At 39.9% G+C, this 20,068-nt stretch overlaps 1 pseudogene across 1 annotated transcript; it reads right to left on the bottom strand.

Annotated features, from left to right (window-relative positions):
- Positions 1 to 2,403: 2,403 nt before the first annotated feature.
- On the bottom strand, positions 2,404 to 6,842 carry LOC310719323 (N-acylneuraminate cytidylyltransferase-like; annotated as a pseudogene). Its single transcript, XR_014538272.1, has 8 exons — positions 6,592 to 6,842; positions 6,369 to 6,491; positions 6,039 to 6,188; positions 5,770 to 5,897; positions 4,181 to 4,275; positions 3,916 to 4,087; positions 2,995 to 3,160; positions 2,404 to 2,747 (listed from the first exon to the last, which is right to left on the bottom strand). The product of XR_014538272.1 is annotated as an N-acylneuraminate cytidylyltransferase-like (transcript).
- Positions 6,843 to 20,068: the final 13,226 nt, after the last annotated feature.

Here is a 20,068-nt window from a genome sequence, read left to right as displayed (position 1 = left end):
AGTCTGTAATAACAAAGCCTATTGTGTACTGCCACCAGGTGGTCAAACTGTGTAATTACAAAGTTTAACAATGTTTTATATAACAAATTACAAAACAATAGAACAAAAATAATAAAACCATATAAAATGGAAACAAGGCTCAGTGAAGTATAAGGTATGGTTATACAGTTTTCGTTTTATATCGTTTTATTATTTTATTATTACATAAATCAATGTAGAAATGTATATTCAATTTAAAAAAAAACATCATGTATATATTTGTTTTCTGTAGATTGAAACTGAATAAATACTGCCATCTTGTGGCAAAATAGTGTAATAATCGGGTTTAAATAAACTTATCACTGCCATCTTGTGGCCATAGAATATAATTACCAGGTACACAATGTAACCACAGTCTGTAATAACGGAGCCTATTGTATACTACCATCAGGTGGTCATATGGTGTAATTACAAAGTTTAACAATGTTTTATATAACAAATTACAAAACAATAGAACAAAAATAATAAAACGATATAAAACGGAAAAAAGGTTCAGTAAGGTATAAGATATCGTTTTACAGTTTCCATTTTATATCGATTTATGATTTTATTATTAGTAGTATTTTATTTATTATTAGTAGACTATGTAACTACAGTCTATTAACAAAGCCTATTGTATACTGACATCAAGTGGTCATATGGTGTAACTACAAAGTTAAAAATGTTTTATATAACAAAATTCCAAAACAATGGAACAAAAACAATTCAACGATCTAAAACAGAAACAAAACGGGCTCAGTGAATGCTTTCCCGCACAATTTTCCAACTTATTCAACATTTTGAAGTGAAAAAAACACTATACGGTAAGACGTTGATGACGTAGGTAATCCCATCGTGCTTTGCGGCATGATTCGTGAACACATTTTTAAACGCGTGCTGGTTATTCAGGTGAATAAAATCAAAGTTAAGAGTAGTGTGTGTTGTATTAAGAGCGGATGATGAATCTGTGTGTGTGTGTATGGAGTGTGTGTTGTCAGGGTGATGACACTCACCGTGTGTGTGATCAGTGTGCAGTATGGTGTCGTCGCTGCTCCTCACTCCTGATCTCCAGCTTTGCGCAGTGGCAGTATCGTAGCCTATGAGGTTTATCCGAGGCGCGATTATTGCTAGTTGAAAACTTTACCCAATACCCCGCCTGGACGACTTGCAATATAGTCGGCTATGGCAATTTTTGACGGTCTCTACGGAGACTGATTTACTGGTGAAAAAAAAGAATTAATTTTAAACTTAAAACAGTTTAAGAAAAATTTCTTTAAATATTCTGATGAACCGATCTTAATTTTGAACCAATGAACCAATCTTTATTTTGCACATTTAGTTTATTTCGTTCCTTTAATCAGAAATAAAATATTGCATATACAATAAACAGATTTCCAAAAGGTCTACATACACAAATGTGTAAATATGACAACGCAGCTAAAGGCAAATTATAATCAACAGAATGAGGAGCTTCACCTCTCATATCTACGTGTCGTTCTTTTGTCACGTTACTCATAATTATTGCAATGTCAAGATTCAGAATGCATTGAGTAGCGTCTATGGGAGTCACGTGATAAAAGAACGAGTCGGACCAGAGGATCCATGAGATAAATGACTGCATTCTGTTTTCTGTAAAAAACCTATTTTGTGACGCTTTGCTCACGCGACCAGTAGAAAATGAACGAATCACTTTGAGACGACTCGTTCTTTTGAGTCACATTAAAGAATCGTTCATAAATGACTCATCACTAGCTAGCTCCACTGTGTGTGATGGGAAGCACAGTAAAGAGTAGTGAAAATCCCCCATCACCGACTCACAACTACCTGCCATTAAACTCCTTCACCACAGCAGATATCTACACAGAAAAAACACCATCAGCGACTCCTCATATCCCAGTCACAAACTCTTCAACCTCCTTCCATCCAGAATGAGACACAGAAACATACACAGCAGGTCCAGAGCCAGCGGGGGTTTTTATTGTTTCTCCATCAGCTTCAATACTGTTGTACATACAATGTTTATATTCCATATTGTACATTTATAAATATCCCACATTCTCTATATATATTTATTTGTGTAACGATACACAAAATTCACATTTCGGTACATACGGTTAGGAGGAAGAAATGCAAAACATAAAATTGCTTTTTTAATTTTTTTATCAACTCTGTTTGAACATTTGTGATCAACATTTAAACAGTTAAAATGTTTTATTTTATAAAATGCCTGAGTAGATCGCTTGGCTAAGATCAACTTTAACAGCAATTGAGACAGTTCAGTGTTCATCTGAAAATAACTCAACATAACAACTTGAAATCACTTAAAATAGCAGCCAACAAAAGTAAGTACACCCTCAGTGACAACGTGGTGTAAATGTGTAACATTTTCACAAGGGTCCATCAAAAAAGCATTAAAGATTATTTCATTAATTTCTCTTTAAGAGCAAATACAATTATAATTAAAATCTAAAACCTTAACCTTAAACCTCAAACATAAGATCTGTGCTTTAAACCCCACATTTAGTTTAAATAATTTCTCTTCTTCTCCTCCTGAAACATAGCCCCCTTCTTCATCAGGAGAAGGTGTTCAACAAACTCCTTGAGGGCCCCGTGTCCTGCTGCTCTCTGGCACTGGTATTTAGCTGCATTGAGAACCACAATGGGGACATCAGAGGGCACTGCGCTGAGACCGGCCAGGTTCAGGCAGTCCACATCTGGCACATCATTACCTGCAGAGAGGGAACAGCTGAGTAACAGCTGGATTTCTGGATGGATTATATTTGTTTTATGATGATTTGCTTCAGAATAACCACTTAGAGATTTACAGTAAGAGAAGTATAGAGAATGTCAGAAGGAGCTGCATTGTGTGTTTGTGGATTTAGAGAAAGCGCATGACAGGGTGGAGAGACCCCCTAAAACCTACACCACAAGACATGCTTTTCACTTTTGACTTGTCCAGAGGTTCTGCACGCTCACCCATGAAGGCCACATTCTTCCACTTGAGCCTCTTCTCTTTCAGCAGTGTCTCCAGTTCCACTTGTTTATCTTCTTTTAGATGCTTTACTTTACAACCTGTTTTCTCATACAGCTTCTCTGCAAACGCGTCTGAGACCGGATCATCACTGGATGAGATAAGGATCACCTGTGGAAAAGATTTAGAAGACATTCAGACACGAACATGTCAGATTTGAATAGAAGAAGCAGGCTTTTATATCCACCTGGTCCAAGTTTTTAATAATGTTCTTGATTTCCTAACTTTTTACACAGCGGCTCACTGGATCTTAACTACAGTAGGATTTAAGAAGAAGTGCTTACATTTCTTTTCATTACTCATTTAACAAACATTAACTTTTTTTTAGCATGGTTCCTCTATGGTTCCTCTATGGTTCCTCCACTAAAAGCTCCTGTAATAAACCTTATCTGAGCTGATAGTAATGAAGCGGCTCAATACAGAGAATCTCGTCCAAATACTTCCATCCAAAACTCCTCTGAACTTCAGCATAATTAAGAGAATTCCTTGTGCTTTTGTGGGTCTTTTCTGTTCAGATTGGGATTTGAAGTGATTATTTTCATACATCATCATGTTTTGCTCAATGGTGCATGGAGTTTTACTGCTATCTGGTGATACGCTGTACAGCATTAATACTAATTTACTGTTTCAGTTTGGAAATTGAGTAAATTATTAATAAAAATGATTTAAATGTGATCATATTGATATTTGGTTTGTGTAATTAGAATGTACAGGAGACACTATAAAGCTTGATGAAAATGCATGAATGAATGTATGTTTCATTTACTGCTTAAAAAAAAAAGACAGCAGTCCAACCTTAAAGAAATAAAGAATGTTTGGTTTGGTGTGGTTTCTGAGTGAACACAATGATCTCAGCTTTAACTGACCTGTATCTTCTCTTTCTTCAGCGTGCGGATGGCGGTCAGGTCTTTGGTGTTGAAAGAAAACATCTCCTCTCCTGTTGAAGACAGATAGACCTGTCCATCAGTCAGGCAGCCCGATACGTTACACAGGAGCAGGCGCAACTTCCCCAGATTATCTTTACCAAAGTAACCAAACCTGCATTAACAACAAAACACAAACATACACACATGCACACAGGATGTTGATTTTCAAGGTGTTCCAAGAGAAACCGGTACAGAACTCATTTACCTGAGAACCCTCTGTTCTGCTACGGGCCAGTCGATGTCCACATCTATATCAACACTGTTCTCTGGGGGCATCTCAAAGTAGGCGACCTGCCCTCCCTATATAATGTACCAAAGGGGAAGAATTGTTATAGAACACAACGTGTGGTCTGAGTTCATAAAACTGAACAATGTGAAGATCCTGATAGATTATAGACAGTGTATAAAGTCACACACTCTCATCTGTATCAGTGGACTTTAATAATAGACAACAAGCTTCTGATGGGCATGAGGCTGATAACCTCACATGATCACTCAACACCAGCTCCATCACCAAGAGCCCAGCAGCATCTCTACTTCCTGAGAAGACTGAGGAAAGCCCATCTCCCTCCCCCCATCCTGACCATGTTTTACAGAGGGACCATTGAGAGCATCTTGAGCAGCTGCATCAATGCCTGGTTTGGGAACTGCACCGTCTCGAATCGCAAGACCCTACAGAGGATAGTGAAGACCGCTGAGAAGATCATCAGAGTCTCTCTCCCCTCTATTATGGACATTTACACCACACGCTGCATCCGCAAAGCCAACAGCATACACACCCCAAGTACCCAAGCATTCAGGCCTCACATCCAGACTGTGCAACAGCCATCAGGCTCCTCAATACACAGAACTAAACTGGAACTCTCTCTCTTACACACACACACACACACACACACACACACACACACACACACACACACACACACACACTTGTGTGTACAACATTAACTCAACACACACTAATTACTCATCTCAATCCAATCCATTATTTATAATTAACCATGTTACACTGTTTACATGCTGTTTTTCTGCACGTCTGGACTGCTGCTGTTTCTACACTGCATTGTGTTTGTTTACATAAACTCATTGTTTATAGTCTTTTATAGTTCTCTGTACACAAGGTCCCCTGGTGGTCTAGTGGTTAAGATGCAGCGCTCCCACCGCAGTACTGTATAATCAGAGTATACAGCAGGTTTACTGCTCGGCGCGCTCTTGTGTTGTGTGTTTTGTCCCACACTGTCTTGTGTTTCTGTCTGTACTGTTTTTTGTCTGCACTTTATGTAGCTTTATGTTGTGGGTTGTAGCTCGGAGTTGTTCAGTGTAGCACCAGGGTTTAGGAGGAACGTTGTCTCGTTTTTACTGTGTTCCACTGTGTATAGTAGAAATGACAATAAAAGCCACTTGACTTGACTTGAAAAGGATCTGATGTGCGAGTGGTTCATGTTTTTTCTTTTATTGTTTTTGGGTGTGTGTGACGCTTGTGAAACTTTTTTCTTGTTTACTTTCAGACAGTAAAATGGTCAAAGGGCAGAGTTCAGAGTTAAATAAAGAATAATAAAGATTTATAATAACGGCTTGTGTTGTTGTACGACATGTTATTATTCGTCTTGTACACTGTAATTAACTGGTTGTTTCTCTATTATTTCTATTTCTCTTCTTTAATTCATCATTTCTGAACCGCAGGTTACAGATGAATAATGAACAAATATAAACTTGTCTTTTCCTGTTTCCTATTTCTCACTTAAATGCCTAAAATCACAACCCAATAGTGCAGCATTTATAGCCGTGACCCACCTGCAGCAGTCCTTTATTTATAAGATCTTTTGTGGCGAAGTAAAAGGATCCATTTTCACAGAGTTCTCCGTCCCAGTCCTGACGACGAGGTCTGCGTGAAGGATTCAGGTTCAGAGGTTCAGTGGCTTCTTGTGGAAAGAAGAAACACAGAGGTGATTACAAATGAATGAACGCAGGACAGTGAACAGATTGTGTGTGAATTGTCCTCGTCCTGCTTTAATTGATTTGTAATCACCTATGAATCTTTATCGGAATAATTACGGACAAACCTCCTTTTTTTTTCTCCTTCCAGCGGAAGTGATGTCGGCGGACCACGGAGAAGACCGACTCATGCTTGGTCATCATCTTCACAGCCTTTATCAGGTGGTCCGGGTGAAGGCACGGTGATGTGGCCTGGATGTTACAGATGATATCCACTTCTGCAGATCACCACCACACACACACACGTTAAACACACACGTTAAACACACATGTTCTCATGATTTTGAGGCGTAGCTGTAGGGATTAGTGATCATTCAGCTATTAGTGTGATCAGACACTGAGACTGTGGACTTTGGTACAGAAGAGCACAGGAGATGAGTGTGATGTGATGATCTTGCCTGGGTTCATTCTGGAAAACTCCTGTAGTGTCTCCAGTGATGTTGAGATGTCTTTGGAGACTTCTGGACCCCCAGTTTTTTGCCACTCGCTTAATTTCGTCATGGTCTGTGGACACCCAGATACTGTGGAAATGGAGGACAAACAGAATTCCAAGACTGCACATACAAGACAGCGAGAAAAGACAACGAGACCCACAGATTCTACAGGACAGAGTGAAGGTACCTGTGAAAAACCTGGGAGTCCCGAGCAGCTCGTAAGACCCAGGCGATGAGAGGAACTCCAGCCAGGAGCTTAATGTTCTTCAGAGGGATTCCTTTACTGCCTCCGCGAGCCAAAATCACTGCAGCGATGTGTTTCTCACCACCACCATCACCATCATCACCATCACCATCACCACCATTACTATTATCAACATCATTATCTAACCGTACGCACTCCTCTGCAGCTCCGACACGCTTCAACGAGGAGGCCATTTCCCCCCGCTATTCTCAAGTACGCACAGTATCCAAGTGGGATGAATTGGATTTTCCTAAAGTGTTCGATTAGGCCGTAAGGTAAAGCCGTTTTTCGTTTCATCCCGTTCCCTAAATTCTTTTCATTCTAATAAAAAGAGCTATTGGTTTTGAGCGAGAAACTTAAAATTCTCCATGTATAATCCTACAGTTTATTTTTTATTAGTGTTTAAAGTTGACAATAGTTCCTTCATCGCGTAATCATATTTTGACATGAGTGATTCGGCTTCGCGTCACGTGTAGGAAGCACAACCAATAAGGTGGCCGCTTTTGGAACGATGGAACCAAGATGTCTGCGCCCTTGTTGTCAACATCGAGTAGCGAAGAAGAGTAAATTACGGTCACACCGCATTCTAAACTCCGTAAAAATGATTATAAACAATGCTATATGCATCTCGCGTCCATTAAGAAAGAAGAATATAAGGATTTTACACACACACGATGAGATACATACAGAAATAGCGTCAAACGGTGGCTTGGTTTGCAGGGTGAGGATCAGAGAATAGCAGAAACATACAAACATTGTGTAGAAATTGAATTTGAAAATGTTCCCGAAGACGCTGGATTTCATTCCACTTGCTACAGGTGTTTCATTGACAAAAAGCGCCTGGATGCGGCAGAGAAACGTGTCATACAGCATCCTGAAATTCAAGATGCTCACAAAAACCAGTCTATGTCATCGAGTTGTAGTACCTCAACAACTGAATGTCATAAAAAGAAACTTAGGTCCATGACGGCCTGCCAGTAGCTTGTGCAGGTCCTGTGCTTCCTGCCTTGTGCATCATTTATAAGAAAACGGACAAGTACATTACTGTGGCAGGCAAACGACAGAAGGACCATCTTTCACAGGCAGAAACGTTGTGTGCAGGTGGGTACACACACACACACACACACACACACACACACACACACACACACACACACACACACACACACACGTTTTAACTTTAAAGTTTTATGCGATATGCTGGATACCATGGCTAAATTTAAATTACAATTACATCATTTATGTAATGTTTATAAATTACTTATTGTTTTGCATACAGCTACAACCAAAATACTCAATATTTTTTAACAGTTAACTGTTTTTATATAATGTTTTTTATTTACAATCTCGTTTTGTAATGTATAATGTATTTATTTACAGGCCAGTTGCTGAAAGCTGCTGAGATGAAGGAAGACACCAACATTCTTGTGCATGTTCGGTCCGTACCAAGTACCTTTGGAGAGCTCGCCGACACCATACTGCAGTACATAGTCAAGCTTGCTTTGAAGCACAACTGTACACGGATAGACTTTGTTTGAGTATCCAGAAATGAGTATTAAAAATCTAGAGCGTTCACGTAGAGCTGCTGGTGGTACACAACTGGTGAAAATTTATGGATGTGATCAGAAGACACCAACACAATGGAAAACGTTTCTATCAGATGGAACAAACAAAGAGGCACTGGCAGAATTCCTCTAATAATAAAGTACTAGAATACTGATGCCCAACCCTCTCTCTCTTATATCCTGAAAAGTATTTGGGTCTTCAATTACCTGTAACAGACTTAGAGCAGGGTCACCCTATCTGAAAACGCACTAATACAGGTTATCGAAATCCATTATCCCCCGCTATTAAATGTTTTCCATATTCACTATGATGATACCTACCACTCTCTGTTTTATATCCCAAAAATATATTTGGGTCTCATGTCAACAGTAAAAAAAAAAAAAACTAACAGCAATATATATATATATATATACACACAGTGGAACCCACTTATCTCGCCCTCGGTTAACTCGACAACCCTATTAAGTTTAAACCATATTAAATTCTCGCTTTGTCTTAGCATTTTTAATCGGTTATGTAGATTCTTTCATGTCGCCGAACCCTAATATCTCGAGCACAAGGGGGGCAAATTTGCCACTTAACATCGGTTATCTCGATCCGCACTGTGCAGCCGCAGAAGAAGTGGCGAAAACTCAAGCCTTACAGATGCTACAGGTGTAGGACACTTTTCAGAGCTGTGTGTCAGAGTGAAATGACTCGAGAATTTAATTTTGACACTGGTTAGCGTTTTGTAAAAACGAACTACACCCCGCAGGTTTTTAGTGATTTTCTGAGCGATCTTTGTGTTTGTTGGAGAATATAATAAAGGTTTGTATTGAGAATCAACGGTGGTTTGTTTTGTATACTGGTAAATCTATGCTGTTAGTTGGTGCACATATGCCTTTTGTTGTTAAATGTTATGTGAAGAAACGGGAGGCGAAAGCCGAAGTGAAAGCAAAAGAGTTTATTGCAACACAGGGCAAAGCCAAACACAAACACTCGCCTTGAAAGTGAATATTGCGGTGGTGCGCTCTGGGAGCGCGGTCCACTAAGTACCAAACTGAAAAGAGGCAGTCTGTGTATATAATCCACGGGTGCGCTTGGTAGAAGCGCGGCGCTGAACAGCACACGGGAGAACGTGGGATGAGCAGCAAAAGCATAGAATGAACACCGGCAGGATCGGGGGGGAATCCGGGATGCGTTTTGGGAAGAAAAGTGCAGCCGGTGAGAGAGTGCCAGTGGGAAGACACGTACCGGGATACTTTGATGCTGTTGATTTTTGGAGGTGATCTAAATTGTGTACTTCACCCAGTGCTAGATAGATCTAGTACACAAACAATATCTCAGTCAGCTATGTCAAAATCTTTTTCTGACTTTATGAACCGGAATGGGTTGCTTGACCCTTGAAGAGTTCTGTGTTGAGATGCAGTCCCATGTTCCCAGGCTCCATAATAAGTCCTCCATCTGCGCTTGTTGTTATCAACGTTGCATCACCTGCACATCTGAGATTGTTGATAATTTGTTTAGCAATTGTGATTCCTTCTTTCGTTCTGCAAGTCCAGCCTTTGAAGCGAAAGAGAAATGGGGACAAGATGCAGCCTTGTCTGACGCCCAGCTCCACTTTAAACCAGGCCGTGTTCCGTGTGGACTGTTGCTTTTTGTTCGAAGTAAAGGTTCCTAATGAGTCGGATCAGATGGATTCGCACACTCATATCCTTCAAGGTAGTCCAAAGTTTCTGGTGATCCACACAGACGAAGGCTTTGCTGTATTGGATGAAGCAAAGATAGATCTCCTTCTTGTATTCTTTAGCCTTTCCAATCTATTTGATGTTAGTAATTACATCTCTTGTTTATCTGCCTTTTCTGAATTCTGCTTGTTCCTCTGGCAGCTTTTTGTCAACATAAGGCTGCAACCGTCTTTGTAGGATCTTTCTCCTTGCTGTAAGGTAATTTTATATGCTGACTGACTCATGTATTTTTCCTTCATGGACACTTTTGAAGTACAACATGGCTGAAGAACTCTGGGAGGGGCATATGTGCCTTTTTCGTCTCTTTTTTTCACTTCCGCTTTTCTGTTTACTTGGAAGTTTCCTTCTTTGGGGTTCTTAGCCTCGTCTAAAAGCTCTCTTAGAACCGGCCTGTGGATAAATACATTTCTCTCCAGATTTCTTGATCAACATGTTGTTTCATGGGATTCGTTATATGATGGCCTGTGCTGTTCCACGTGCACCACTAATGGCGGGGCTTCCTGTTCTGTTGAGGTTTCCTGTTCTGTTGACTTTTCTTCTATTTCATCTCAAATTTCTCAAACATCTCAAACTCTTTAATTCTCTGACAACAATTTTCATATTAGAACAGGTTCTGAAGCATGACCAATCCACCACAATTATTTTATTTATAATACACTTCCTCCCAAGCGAACACACATTTACATTTGTTAGAAAAATTAAAGCTGCAAAAAGGGAACTAACCTTATAAAAAGAGGAACTTCCTTAATCTGAGTGAACAGCAAGCAAAAATTTTATTTGTACAAAAACAGCACAACAGGAATAAACCAGGTAACTTAACCGCATATATTTACAGGCATATGGCAAGATCATTGATTTATAATATAACACAAATGTATTTATGTACATAAATGCACAATAGCAGAGAGTATGATGCATTTTTTACAGCTGTGATAATTGATACAGAATGTGAGAGTACAAAATGGCAGAAGATATTTCAAGAAGCCAATGTTGCACATGTAGCAGCTTTCCAGCGGTGTGTGTTTATGATATTTACACAGGTTATGCAGAAGCATTCTACCATACCCTAAAATGACATGGTATACAGCTGGGTTTAATTAAGAATATACCATATACCAGCAAAAGGTTAAAATAAGTTCTCTAGACCCCTCCGGAGATAATGGGTACCTGTTTTAACACCTCAGTCATTAGACGACAACCTAGCCTAGGTGCAGCGAGACCCACTGGCACTTTAGCTGGTAAAGACACAATCCTGAAAGAATCCAAAGACCATTCCTTGTGCAACGGCCCCAAAGGTGCCTGAGTCCGACAGAGATATGTGTAACTTTTCCTGTCCCTCTAATAAACTCATTTCTAAACCTGTCCATAGTCGTCACTCCCAACTAACATCTCAACATCTTCAGCTCTGCTACCTCCAGCTCCACCTCCTGTCTTTTACTCAATGCCACTGTCTCTAAATCATACAACATCTCAGGTCTCACCCTCACCATAAAATACCTCTATATTAATTTGGGCTTTTCTTATTGCTGCTTCCAAACTAATTGCAGAGTCCATGGTATTCCTGTCTTTCCTGACACTGGGAAAAATACCTTTTTTCTCAATTTGTTACATTAATATAGACATTACCATTCTCTACATAAGTTTACACAAGTTAGTGCTATAGGCCTATAATTGCTTGTTGTTCTTTTTCTGGTTTAGCAATTGGTACTATTATTCTGTGTTTCCATTCTGTTGGCAGTTTCTCTGTTTCCCATAATTTATTACAGTTTTTCTTAACCTTGATAGCACTCTCTTTAGTTTATACAGTGTTAACTCTGTTTCTGTTTCCTCACCACCATGTCCCATTTTCTCTAAGATTATTGCATTTTCTCTAATACATTGTCTCCTGTATCTTCTCATTTCTTCAGAAATATTATTGACACTGTGCACCTTCACGAATGTTTCTGCTAATACTTCTGCTTTTTCTACATCTGTAATTATTAATTTGTCTTCATCAATTAGAGCTGGTATTTTATTTCTTTGAATGCCACTCATCCTTTTAATCAGCTCCCATAACTTGTTAATTCCAATGTCCTCACCGATGCTTTGGCATAATTCTGGAAAGGTTTGGTATGGAAGCCCGTTACTGTGACTTTTTATCTTTGTCAAAACACAAATGATACAATATTATGTTTGTGGTGTAAATATATATATATACAGTGAGGAAAATAAGTATTTGAACACCCTGCTATTTTGCAAGTTCTCCCACTTAAAAATCATGGAGGGGTCTGAAATTGTCATCGTAGGTGCATGTCCACTGTGAGAGACATAATCTAAAAAAAAATCCAGAAATCACAATGTATGATTTTTTAACTATTTATTTGTATGATACAGCTGCAAATAAGTATTTGAACACCTGAGAAAGTCAATGTTAATATTTGGTACAGGAGCCTTTGTTTGCAATTACAGAGGTCAAACGTTTCCTGTAGTTTTTCACCAGGTTTGCACACACTGCAGGAGGGATTTTGGCCCACTCCTCGATACAGATCTTCTCTAGATCAGTCAGCTTTCTGGCCTGTCGCTGAGAAACAAGGAGTTTGAGCTCCCTCCAAAGATTCTCTATTGGGTTTAGGTCTGGAGACTGGCTAGGCCACACCAGAACCTTGATATGCTTCTTACAGAGCCACTCCTTGGTTATCCTGGCTGTGTGCTTCGGGTCATTGTCATGTTGGAAGACCCAGCCTCGACCCATCTTCAATGCTCTAACTGAGGGAAGCAGGTTATTCCCCAAAATCTCGCAATACATGGCCCCGGTCATCCTCTCCTTAATACAGTGCAGTCGCCCCGTCCCATGTACAGAAAAACACCCCCAAAGCATGATGCTACCACCCCCATGCTTCACAGTAGGGATGGTGTTCTTAGGATGGTACTCATCATTCTTCTTCCTCCAAACATGTTTAGTGGAATTATGACCCAAAAGTTCTATTTTGGTCTCATCTGACCACATGACTTTCTCCCATGACTCCTCTGAATCATCCAAATGGTCATTGGCAAACTTAAGACGTGCCTGGACATGTGCTGGTTTAAGCAGGGGAACCTTCCGTGCCATGCATGATTTCAAACCATGACGTCTTAGTGTATTACCAACAGTAACCTTGGAAACGGTGGTCCCAGCTCTTTTCAGGTCATTGACCAGCTCCTCCCATGTAGTTCTGGGCTGATTTCTCACCTTCCTTAGGATCATTGAGACCCCACGAGGTGAGATCTTGCATGGAGCCCCAGTCCGAGGGAGATTGACAGTCATGTTTAGCTTCTTCCATTTTCTAATGATTGCTCCAACAGTGGACCCTTTTTTCACCAAGCTGCTTGGCAATTTCCCTGTAGCCCTTTCCAGCCTTGTGGAGGTGTACAATTTTGTCTCTAGTGTCTTTGGACAGCTCTTTGGTCTTGGCCATGTTAGTAGTTGGATTCTTACTGATTGTATGGGGTGGACAGGTGTCTTTATGCAGCTAACGACCTCAAACAGGTGCATCTAATTTAGGATAATAAATGTAGTGGAGGTGGACATTTTAAAGGCAGACTAACAGGTCTTTGAGGGTCAGAATTCTAGCTGATAGACTAGTGTTCAAATACTTATTTGCAGCTGTATCATACAAATAAATAGTTTAAAAATCATACATTGTGATTTCTAGATTTTTTTTTTAGATTATGTCTCTCACAGTGGACATGCACCTACGATGACAATTTCAGACCCCTCCATGATTTCTAAGTGGGAGAACTTGCAAAATAGCAGGGTGTTCAAATACTTATTTTCCTCACTGTATATGTGTGTGTGTGTGTGGTGGGAAGTAACGGAGTACAAATACTTCGTTATTGTACTTCAGTAGATTTTTCTGGTATCAGTTTTTTACTCCACTATTTATTTTTCAGACAACTTTTTACTTTTACTCATTACATTTTTACACAAATATCTGTACTTTTTACTTCTTACATTTTCAAAACCGGCTCGTTACTTTAGTTTAAATCCATTGATTTTGGTGAAATTTTTATTTTCACTGCGCGCCGATTTCCTGTTACTGCGCGTCTTTTTCAATCCGCTGGTGTATAAATTCCTGACTCTCACTCTTTACGAAGTTTAGAATCAGCAGGCAGAAGGCAGTAAGAAGTTTGGGGTTAATGTGGATGAGACAGAGGGAGTCAGTGATGTAAACATGACTGAGAACAGACACATTCATCATCATCATCTTTTCTCTGCTTGTGTTCTATATGTGGATCTTCAGCCTGAATACATTCATTAGGTAACATTTTAATTAGTTTTGTATATATATATATATGGCTGTCAAAATTAAAATGATTGTAAACGGCACTAAATGTTATTAACACGCTATCAATTCAGCACGCATTTCTGTTTTTACCATTTTTATAAAAAGTATAAATACATAAATAAAGAACTAAATATAAAAGAGGCGAAATTAAAACCTTCAGCATAACATACACTTATTCACGACATCCCTACTTTACTTAGATATACAATAAATAAATAAACTCCAGATAAAAATATTTGTAATCAGTAAACTTTTGTTTTATTTTTGCACAAAGTCTCAAATCAAACACCAAATCCGCCATGTTTTACACAATTTACCCTCTGGGTGGCGTTTTGTGGGTTTTTCCCTCATAATGGCGACACCAACATAAATTACTGTCTTTATTGATCGTACAGATAAAAACAATACATCATTTAAATCTGTAAAATGTCTATGATTATATATATAAAAGCTTCTTCACTTGAAGGCTGGCCTGTTAGGGCGGGACGGTGTCCATCCCACTCGGGAAGGTGCTGCTCTCATTTCTTGTAGTATAGGTCATAGTCTCAGAACAGCACTAGTTAACAAGTGACTGTCTAGAGCCAAGGCCAGGGAGCAGACAGACAGGCTAAACCGACCATCTGCTAGCTGCACAGAGTCGTCACTCAGGATCCACCAAATTGAGACTGTGTCTGTCCCCCAAGCGAAACCAACATATAGGAATTCTCAGAAAGTCTGTTTTAGTAACCTGATTAACATAAAATTAAATAGGACTGAACACACAGCCAGCACCTCTGATCTAAAGATAGGATTGCTGAATATTAGATCTCTCACGTCTAAAGCGCTTAATGTAAACGAAATTATTACCGACCAGGAGTTTAAAATAATGTGTTTGACAGAAACATGGATTAAACCAAATGAATATTTAGCATTAAATGAAGCGAGTCCTCCTGGGTATAGTTACATACACCAACCCCGTCTAAATGGCAGAGGAGGCGGAGTTGCAGCTATTTATAATAATAATCTAAGCGTCACACAAAAGACTAAACACAAATGTAAAACATTTGAAGTTCTTTACACCAGCATAAAATATTCAGTGTCTGAAAGCAGGTCCAGTCAGACAATTCCACTCATTATTATTTATAGACCCCCAGGGCCCTACTCTGATTTTCTGATAGAATTTGCAGATTTCATCACAAATTTAGCTACTTCTCTAGACAAAGCATTAATTGTTGGTGATTTTAACATTCATTTTGATCATCAGGAAGACTCCTTAAGAGCAGCTGTTGTGTCCATTCTAGATTCAGTTGGAATTAATCAGAATGTTATAGGACCCACTCATAGTGGTGGACACACTCTCGATTTGTTGTTAACATTTGGATTAAAAAAAAAAAAAAAAAAAAAAACTTTCTTTCGGCTTCTCCCGTTAGGGGTCGCCACAGCGGATCCTCCGCACGTTTTGATTTGGCACATGTTTTACGCTGGATGCCCTTCCTAACGCAACCCTCCCCAATTTATCCGGGCTTGGGACCGGCACTAAGAGTGGCTGGGGATGGTTCCCTGACCGGGAATCGAACCCGGGTCGCAGCGGTGGGAGCGCTGCATCTTAACCACTAGACCACCAGGGGACCTGATTAAAAATAAAAAACGTAGTCATAATTCCACAGTCTGAAGCTATTTCAGACCATTATCTCATCTCTTTTAAAATTTGCCTCAGTCATTGCATTACTACTTCACCACGTTATCGTGTTAAGCGTACTTTCACGTCAGCTACAGCAGCGCGTTTTATTAACAATCTTCCAGAAATTACGATATTAGATAGATCTCCGTCTGACCCTGCAGAGCTCCACTGGGCCACTAAACACCTAGAATCAACATTACGTTATACCCTAGATGATGTAGCTCCCCTTAAGACCAAAATGATCAGGGAGAAAAAATTAGCACAGTGGTATAATGATCATACACGCACCTTAAAACAGACCACTCGAAAATTAGAACGTAAATGGCGTCAAACAAAATTAACAGTATTTCAAATAGCATGGAAGGGGAGCCTCCTAATTTATAAAAAAACTCTTAGTGCTGCTAGATCAGCATATTTCTCCACCCTCATAGAAAATAACAAGCATAATCCTAGATTTTGATTCAGCACGGTAGCAAAATTAACAGGGAATAAAAGCACTGCACTCACATGCACACCATCATTAGGTACTAATGATTTCATCAACTTTTTTAATAATAAAATTGAAAACATCAGGCAAAAAATCCAGACGGTTAATATAAAGCCAAATTATTTTACAAGTAACCCTGTAGACAGCAGTGTAATTATAACAGACAATCAATTACAAAGTTTTACTCCTATTCACGAGAATGACTTAATTTCATTAATTTCCTCATCAAAATCATCAACCTGCATTCTCGATCCCTTGCCTACAAGTTTCTTTAAACAGATCATTCCAGAGGTAATTGAACCTGTTTTAAAAATAATAAACTCTTCCATTAGCACTGGTTTTGTACCAAAATCCTTCAAACTGGCAGTTATCCACCCCCTAATTAAGAAACCTGACCTTGACCCATGTCAGCTGTCCAACTACAGTCCAATATCAAATCTCCCCTTCATAGCCAAAATTTTGGAAAAGGTTGTAGCACAGCAGTTATGCTCACACCTACTTATGAATAATATTTTTGAAATGTATCAGTCAGGATTTCGGCCTCATCATAGCACAGAGACGGCGCTAGTTAAGGTGGTAAATGACCTGTTATTGGCCTCTGATCAGGGTTTTGTCTCCTTACTTGTTTTGCTCGACCTTAGTGCAGCTTTTGACACCATTGATCACACTATACTACTTGCTAGACTTGAGAACGTTGTTGGAATAAAGGGAACGGCTCTCTCTTGGCTCAGGTCTTATTTTACTGATCGCTATCAGTTTGTTGATGTTAATGGTGAGTTCTCCACACTCTCTGAGGTAAAGTTTGGTGTTCCTCAAGGATCTGTCTTAGGCCCTCTGCTTTTCTCTTTATATATGCTGCCTCTTGGAGAAATTATTCATAAACATGGTATTAGATTCCATTGCTATGCTGATGATACACAGCTATATATTTCAGCAAAGCCAGATGAGAGAGATCAGCTTAACAATGTTAAAAAATGTGTAAAGGACATTAGACAGTGGATGCTCGATAACTTTCTTCTGCTAAACTCAGATAAGACGGAAGTACTTTTACTAGGACCACATGCAGCTAGAAGCAAACTTTCCGATTACCTAACATCTCTGGATGGTGTTTCTGTTTCAGCGTGTACGGCTGTCAAAGACCTTGGTGTGATTATTGACTCGAGTCTTTCTTTTGAGGCTCACGTGAATAATATTACCAGGATCGCCTTCTTTCACCTTAGAAATATTGCTAAAATTAGAAATATGATGTCGTTACAGGATGCAGAAAAACTAGTTCATGCTTTTGTTACTTCTAGATTAGACTACTGTAACGCTTTACTGTCTGGGTGTGCGAGTAGGTGCATAAATAAGCTTCAGTTAGTTCAGAATGCAGCAGCAAGAGTCCTCACTAGATCTAGGAAATATGACCACATCACCCCTGTATTAATCAGTCTACACTGGCTCCCAATCAAATCTCGCATTGATTATAAAAGTTTACTACTGACATATAAAGCACTTAATGGTCTCGCACCACCGTATCTGAGTGAACTTCTGTACCAGTATGATCCTCCACGCCTACTTAGATCAAAAGGTGCAGGCTATCTGTTGGTTCCTCCTATAATGAAGATTACAGCAGGGGGCAGATCTTTCTCTTATAAAGCCCCACAGTTATGGAACAGCCTTCCTATCAGTGTTCGGGACTCAGACACAGTCTCAGTGTTCAAGTCGAGGTTGAAAACATATTTATTCAGTCAAGCCTTTAATCAGTAGATTTTTTCTCAGGTAAAGGCTCAGATCTGGAGGGAACATTGATATAGAGTGTTTGGTGAACTGGGATATTTGTACGCTGTCGTCCCCTCACATTCACGTGTTCACTCAGGTTTGTTGATGGTGGTGTGGTGGGCCGTCTCTTATCCCAGAGATCCCTCATGTCTGTGTTGCCTTCTGGTTCTCCCTTTTAGTTATGCTGCTATAGCGAGTCTTGCCGGAGTCCAAACTGCACAGTGACTTTAACTCTCATGCAACAATAGGTACACTTAATAATCCATATCCTTCTCTTCCTGTCACCCTCTTCTCTCTCTCTCTCTCTCTCTTTCTCTCTCTCTCTCTCTCTCTCTCTCTCTCTCTCTCTCTCTCTCGGTCGAGTTAAACATGCTCCTGAGGCTCCAGTGACCACTGTTCCTGCCCCTCTCCCCCCCCGTGGATCTTCCCACTTCATCCAGGCCTGCCTGGATTGGACTGTAGTTGATGTCAACAGTCTCCTACACTGACTCAGAAATACACTTCGCTTTTGATCATCATCACTGCACCCCGCAACATTGTATACCCGCCACAAATGGACATTCGGTGTAACCCAGATGAGGATGGGTTCCCTCTTGAGTCTGGTTCCTCTCAAGGTTTCTTCCTTATGCCATCTCGGGGAGTTTTTCCTTGCCACAGTCGCCAGTCGCCACCGGCTTGCTCATCAGGGACAAACTTACTCATAAAGAACATATTCATTTTTAATCACCGCATTATCTGTGTAAAGCTGCTTTGAGACAATGTTCATTGTTAAAAGCGCTATACAAATAAAAATGAATTGAATTGAATTGAATTGAAGAGGTGCAGTTTCTCCGGTATCACCTCATTAACTGTCCGTGTGGAAACATAGCAAAGGCTCTTAATGATGTCCACACGTCTCTGCACTGATACAGCCTTTATATTTAATCACTGTACATATGCTTACATACATATCACATGCTGTACATATGCTACATATTTATCTCTACTATTTGCACGATTGCTACTTTTTGCACTTCTGGTAGATGCTAAACTGCATTTCGTTGCTGTGTACCTGTACTATGCAATGACAATGTTCTATCTATCTATCTATCTATCTATCTGTCTGTCTGTCTGTCTGTCTGTCTGTCTGTCTGTCTGTCTGTCTGTCTGTCTGTCTGTCTGTCTGTCTGTCAAATATTAATATGATGTGAGGTCCAGTTAACAGCTAAAACAGGTAGAAGTAATAACTAGAATTCTGACCCTCAAAGACCTGTTAGTCTGCATTTATAATGTCCACCTCCACTACATTTATTATCCTAAATTAGATGCACCTGTTTGAGGTCGTTAGCTGCATAAAGACACCTGTCCACCCCATACAATCAGTAAGAATCCAACTATTAACATGGCCAAGACCAAAGAGCTGTCCAAAGACACTAGAGACAAAATTGTACACCTCCACAAGGCTGGAGAGGGCTACGGGGAAATTGCCAAGCAGCTTGGTGAAAAAAGGTCCACTGTTGGAGCAATCATTAGAAAATGGAAGAAGCTAAAAATGACTGTCAATCTCCCTCGGACTGGGGCTCCATGCAAGATCTCACCTCGTAGGGTCTCAATGATCCTAAGGAAGGTGAGAAATCAGCCCAGAACTACACGGGAGGAGATGGTCAATGACCTGAAAAGAGCTGGGACCACCGTTTCCAAGGTTACTGTTGGTAATACACTAAGACGTCATGGTTTGAAATCATGCATGGCACTGAAGGTTCCCCTGCTTAAACCAGCACATGTCAAGGCACGTCTTAAGTTTGCCAATGACCATTTGGATGAACCAGAGGAGTCATGGGAGAAAGTCCAAAATAGAACTTTTGGGTCATAATTCCACTAAACGTGTTTGGAGGAAGAAGAATGATGAGTACCATCCAAAGAACACCATCCCTAC

The sequence above is a fragment of the Silurus aristotelis genome, assembly GCF_946808225.1.
Source record: "Silurus aristotelis genome assembly, chromosome: 24".
NCBI lineage: Eukaryota > Metazoa > Chordata > Actinopteri > Siluriformes > Siluridae > Silurus > Silurus aristotelis.
The sequence above is the reverse complement of the archived record's forward strand: the minus strand, read 5'-3'. Positions and strand labels throughout refer to the sequence as shown.